Raw genomic sequence first — 6473 nt, forward strand, 5'->3', positions numbered from 1 at the left:
TTTTTTGTACAATTATTTTATTTGTTAAAAGAATAGGGGTATTATAGGAATATAAAAAAAATAAGTAGCCTTTTTGATACTTTTTGGTAGTTTGAGAGTTACTTTAGTACCTTTTGAACATTAAAGGTTATATTGCATACAACTGACAGTTTGAGAGGCTTTTTTTATATTTTTTTTTATGAGTTTTATATATATATATATATATATATATATAGAAAATTGAAGTGTTATAAAAAGGCACGTGAAACTATCAATCTTCTTGTCATATACAACAAACAACGGTAAATAATTTACATAAATACAATTAATTATACAGACAAATTGAAATTTTATACAAATAAAAAATATAGGCAAGAAATGAAACATGGGCCCGTGAGATTTTTCGGAGTTGAATAACCAAGGAAAAATAGACTTCAATTATCATCATCGGTTAGAGGTGACAAAATGGGTACCTGATACGACCCAATTACGACCCGTGAATACTCATGATATCTGCACTATTTTTCTTCTTCTAGATCAGTTTTCATACAAATGAAGAAGCTTCCACAAGAATATTAATGAGAAAGCTAAAGTGCCCGCAACATGTATAAAATGATGCAGAAGATTGATGCACACCTTAGGCACTAGGTGGGATAAAATTAAAATTAAAATTAAAATATGTGATACCACAAATATACATTGATGACTCATTACAATCATAACAGATGATCAAGAATGCCTCCAATTCTTGCTAGAAAAAATAGGAAAAATATTGAAGAGGTCTCTATTCCCTAAGATTTAACCTTTTATCAAAACAGTCCTTAATGTTTAAAATTAAACAAATCACTCTTTAAGACATGCTCTGCTATCAAATTGCTCCCTTCATACATCTATTGTAGCGCACCGGAATTTCCAAAGTTATTTAAATAGATTATTTTGATGATGATGTTATTTTGATATTCATTTTAGCCAATGATTTTAATTCTTGAGAAATTTATGGTATTACATATAGTGATAATTAGAGAATGGTAATTGGTGAAATAATAGAATAGTAAATGGTAGGAAGAATAGTATTGGCAGGTAGAACAGTAAAGGAAGGTAGAATAATTAATGGTAGGTATAATAGTATAGGTATAGTAAAGGGAGGGTAGAATTGTAGATGAACAAAGGTACGTATAATAGTGTTGGTAGATGAAATAGTAAAATGATAGTAGAATTGTAGATGGATAAATGTAGGTATAATAGTGTTGGTAGATGAAATAATAAAATGAGGGTAGAATTGTAGATGGATAAATAAAGGTATAATAGTGTTGGTAGATGAAATAGTAAATTGATGGTAGAATTGTAGATGGATAAATGTAGGTATAATAATGTTGATAGATAGAATAGTAAAATGAGAGTAGAATTGTAAATAGAAGGTAGAATAGTATTTGGTGTTTTTCCTATATATAGAGCTCTTTCCCTTCACAATTTCACCGCTCCTCTCACTTCTCTTCCACATATTCTTCCTTCTTCCGTTTTCTACTCGATCTTTCTTCTTTCTGAAAGTGTTTACACAAAACAGAGAGAGAAAGTGAGAGACAAAGCGTTGCAAGAAAGAAAGAACACGAGAGAGAATGGACTTGAGAAATTAGTTTCAAAATATATACTAGTGGTGTTAGTCAGATTTGAGCAACTAGATCATTTAGACCACTTTTTAGCTTCAGTCTAGAGGTAAGTAAATTCACTACCCCTTCTAAAATTACTTTATGTCATGCTATTTATTCATTCTTGTATCAAACTATAAATGATTATTTTATTTACCTGTCATGAAGCTATGTTGCATACATGAAGGATTTTTAAAAGAATTATTTATAAAGTTTCTATTTCTTTAAACGCTTTCTAAGCACAACGAGTTTATATTTGGAAAAGTTTTTATTTTGAAAAAAAAAAAAAAGTTGAGAAATGATGATGATTATAAGAAAGAAAAATGATGATAAACCCTCCTACATGTTGCCCTACGATGCATCAAAAGAAGTACAAAGAAAAGTACAAGAAATGAGTTAAATATTTATACAATGAGGGCACATGTATGGAGGAGAGTATTTTTGGCCCCAAGATAAGTAAGGATGAGAGGAGTTCGGTACCGATACTCGGATGGAGGCGAAACCACTAAAGGAGGCTATGCAAGAAGGTGGTATTCCATCAATATGACCGTTGAGTGCACCAAGAAAGAGTTAATTGACGGTCGGGCATGACTGAGGCCACAGTTCAGTGTCATATTCACAAGGACCCGCAACCCTCGTACACAGGGGTAACAGTGTACATGAGCCATAATATGAAAAAATGACAATATAATTTCAACGATGATATACTATGATGATTTACAATGATGATTTATAATGATGCATTATGATGATAATTTATAAAGATGATTTATGACGATGATTTATTACTAGATGTAATAGTATGTATATGCTACGGGAGATGCAACCGTACATGCATGTATTATTATGGCTGGATGTATATTTATTTGTGAAAACGATTTTCAAAATTGAGAACAAGGAGTAAAACTACTTATGGTTGTGGATTTTACTTGCTGAGCCCCTTTGGACTCATTCAGTTTTATTTCTTGTTTTTAGGTAGAAAGGACGCTGGAATAGGAGGCCGGAATGGGGTCGGGAATAATTATTAACTTTCAAAATCTTTTCATATCAGTTATTGTAATAATATGATATTCCGCAACTAAAGTTTAATATTTTCTAATTTCGCTTGTAATAAAATCTCTTGAAGAATGTTTTATACATTTATCGTATCCTTTAAAATCAAGTACTCTAATAGACCTTATAGATCTTTGCAAAAATGTTTGTTGTAAAATAAGAAAAGTGGCAAATTCAACCTTAACGGGCTGAAGATGTTACATCTATAGTCATCGATACCTCATAAAGCATAAAGTCTAAGTATGGACAAAACTAAAATTTCTATTTCAAAATGATCAAAATATGAATGAGATTGAGGAGTAAAATGTGTCAACATTTCTATCATAGCAATAAAGAAAAAGACAATTAAAAAAAAAAAAAAAAAGCTAACTAAAACAAAATAATAAAGAAAAAAAAAACAAAACAAAACTCAAAACTACATCAACATTAGATTCATAATTCATTACAAAATGCAAATTAGGTTCCCCTAGGCCAATGGCTATTATGCCACTTTACTTGAAGTTTTGAAGGATCCATGAAGGCATCCATGATCCACCCATGTAATCAAAGTCCAAATATATGAATTATAAAACACTACAAAATACAAATATGATCATTTTAAGAAATATTAATAGATTGTACTCCAGATGAATTTGAAATGTCACAGGAAATTTTCAAAACATCATCTTCTTTGCCATCCAAGTCCAACTTCATTTGTGCGAGTTCTATATCAAAAAATAAAAAGAATTAGTGTTATTTTATTATAGTGTAGTAAAAAATTATACAAGTAAACGAATAAATTAAATATGCAAATAACTAATATTACGGTATTACCTTCATCTCCATATAACCAATCTATAGTGCAAACTAATGCCTCAGCAATATCAGGCTTGAGTGAGCTCCTATATTGACCAATCACACATCCACCAGTGCTAAAAGTGGATTCTGAAGCAACAGTAGAAACATGAATACCCAAAACATCACGAGCCATAGGAGCTACTTCAGGATAGCAAAATTAATTTCCTTTCCAAAATGAAAGGATATCAAATGTATCATCCAAATCCACAGACCGTTCCTCCAAATAAATGTCCAATTGATTCTTTTTGAAATTAATATCATCTCCAGCAAATGTTAAATAGTCCTACATGAAATAGAGAGAATATAAACATAAAGAATTAAGAGTATATATATATATACTTGGGACCGCCGAACAATTATGGAGCTTGAACTTGAAGTATTAGAAGAAGCACTATACTCCATAAAAAGGTCCTTTATTTTCCCACGAACATTCTCGAACTGTATAGAATCCATAACTTCATAGATTTTCGTATAGTAATAATTTACAAGATGAAGCTTGTAACGAGGATCTAATATAACTGCTATGGCCAACACTGCACTTAATTCTAACCAATATTTCTCAAATTTAGAGATCATTTGAGTTGCCATTAATCTCTTATGCTCATCTTCACTCACAAGGTCTTCCTTCAAGGATACATAAATCATGGCAATAACGGGAAATTATAAGTTGTCAGTGGGATACTTAGTACCAGAAAAAACACATGTAGCTTCGTAAAAGCAAGCTAAGAAACTACTGATATCACCCACCTTTTCCCACTCAAGTGCAGTAGGACAATGCGGCTTATAGTTTGAATTAGTCATCTCCAAATAACTAAAAGCACTCCTATAGTGAATAGCACTCTCAAGCATAAGATAGGTAGAATTCCATCTGGTTAGCACATCTTGTTTAAACCCCTTATGACTGTCTAATGACATTTGATTTACCGCATGCAGAAATTTTTGTTTTCGCCCTTGTGATCCCCTAACATACTTCATGCTATCTTGAATCTTCTCGATAGCATCATCGATTTCTTTTAATCCATCTTGCACAATTAAATTAAGAATATGGGCACAACAACGCATATGAAAGAACTCACATTCACAAAGAATGACTTTCTTAATGTTCAGTGTTTGCTTTAATAAGTCAACACAACGATCATTAGCAGAAGCATTGTCCAATGTTATAGTAAAAATCTTGTTCTCAATCCTCCACTCTTGTAACAAATCATATATCTTTTCTTTCAAAGAAACACCATCATGTGGTGGGGGCATAAATGAAAAGTTTAACACCCTTTTAGTTAATACCCAATCTTTGTTAATAAAATGTGCAGTAAGGCACACATACCCATCAGTTGTCAAAGAAGTCCACATATCAGATGTTAAACAAATCCTCCCAGGACAAGCATGCAACATAGATTTAATCATTTCTTTCTCCCTCATATGCATCTTAACCAAATTTGCCTTAGTAGTATTTCTAGATATAGATGGTACATCACCACGCAAGTACTGATGTAATTGTCTTACACCATCATATTCAACAAATGAAAAAGGCAAATCATGCTTAATAATCAAAGCAACCAACAATTCTATATATATTTTGGGATCAAATTTAGAGTCACTTACTGACAGAGATCCTGCTTTCCTAGTTAAGAGCATCTGCCCAACATCACAAGTGTTTGCCCTCCCGAAAACTTGAATGTGTTTTCTCAAATTCCCAGTTCCATATGAACTTCGAGCCTTGTATTTATTACCACATGTCTTGCATTTTGCCCATACCTCCGGGTCATTTGGATCCGCATTAGGAATGACATCATAAAATTGTCAAACAGTTGAGGTCTTCCTCCGCTTCTTTCCCTTTTTATTACTCCCAGTCCTCACAGAAACAGAGTCATCTTGTAGTGAATGTAATTCGACCACATCGTCGTCAATGTCGAATGCATCTTCAACAAGTTTTTCAATATTCATCTACACACATAATCATTAGTTAAAGTATATGACTATATGCTATATAACTATAAATTGAATATTTAAGAATAAATTAAAAGCCATATATAGCTAAGTGAAATAAAATTCTATGTGAAATAAAATAATCCAAAGCAAACAAATTATCTATATGTCCACTTATGCAAATTCTAAGTGAAATAAATTTCAAGTGAAATAAAATTCTCTGTATGCCCACTTATAGAAACAAATTCTCATAGACGCTGTGTCTAGAAGTTTACTCTTTAAACATATGTACATATTCCAATAATTCCTCCTAAACCTTAATAAATTATAGTAACTCACCCCCTTGTTATCACAAGCACTAGGAATGCCCAAAATACAGATGTTTGTACTAGCTAGGTGAGAATTTATATATAAACATGTCCTTCATGCAGATCATGAGAGTGCATCCTCTCCAAATATGATTCAAAAATACAGTAATTAAGTACAGAAAAAGAATATGTACAAAAAACAGGTGTCGAAAAATAACCCCACACAGAACTTAATTAAGGGATAAACACGATGACTACCTATTTGGGCATTTTCACAAACACCTTCCTGGTACATTTAACTCCATCAACCAACGGAACCCATGGATAAAGCCAGACCAAGGCTTGGGAGGGGGGAGGGGGGGCAAACTAAACGAACTAGTTTGCAATAGAATCAAGTAAGGCATGAGCATCTTCCACGAAATTCATCAAAAACAAATAAACAAAAGCTAAGTATTTCAATAATACAGCTTGGCAATTACAATCATCCTACCTTAAAGACAACACTCACATCCAATTACATAAATAGAGACTAGAGAGAGTAAGAGACATATTGCCATACCAGAGACAGAGAGGCGCGACTGACAGCGAGGAGGCGTGGCTGACGGTGACGGTGACTCGGTGAGGACAGTGAGTCGGTGACGGTGAGGATGCCTTAGCCCTTGCTAATGCCTAACGGCAACGGTGAGGAGGGAAACTTGAGAGAGAGAGAGAGAGAGAGAGAGCT

Source organism: Corylus avellana, chromosome ca5, assembly GCF_901000735.1.
Source record: "Corylus avellana chromosome ca5, CavTom2PMs-1.0".
NCBI classification, from domain to species: Eukaryota; Viridiplantae; Streptophyta; class Magnoliopsida; order Fagales; family Betulaceae; genus Corylus; species Corylus avellana.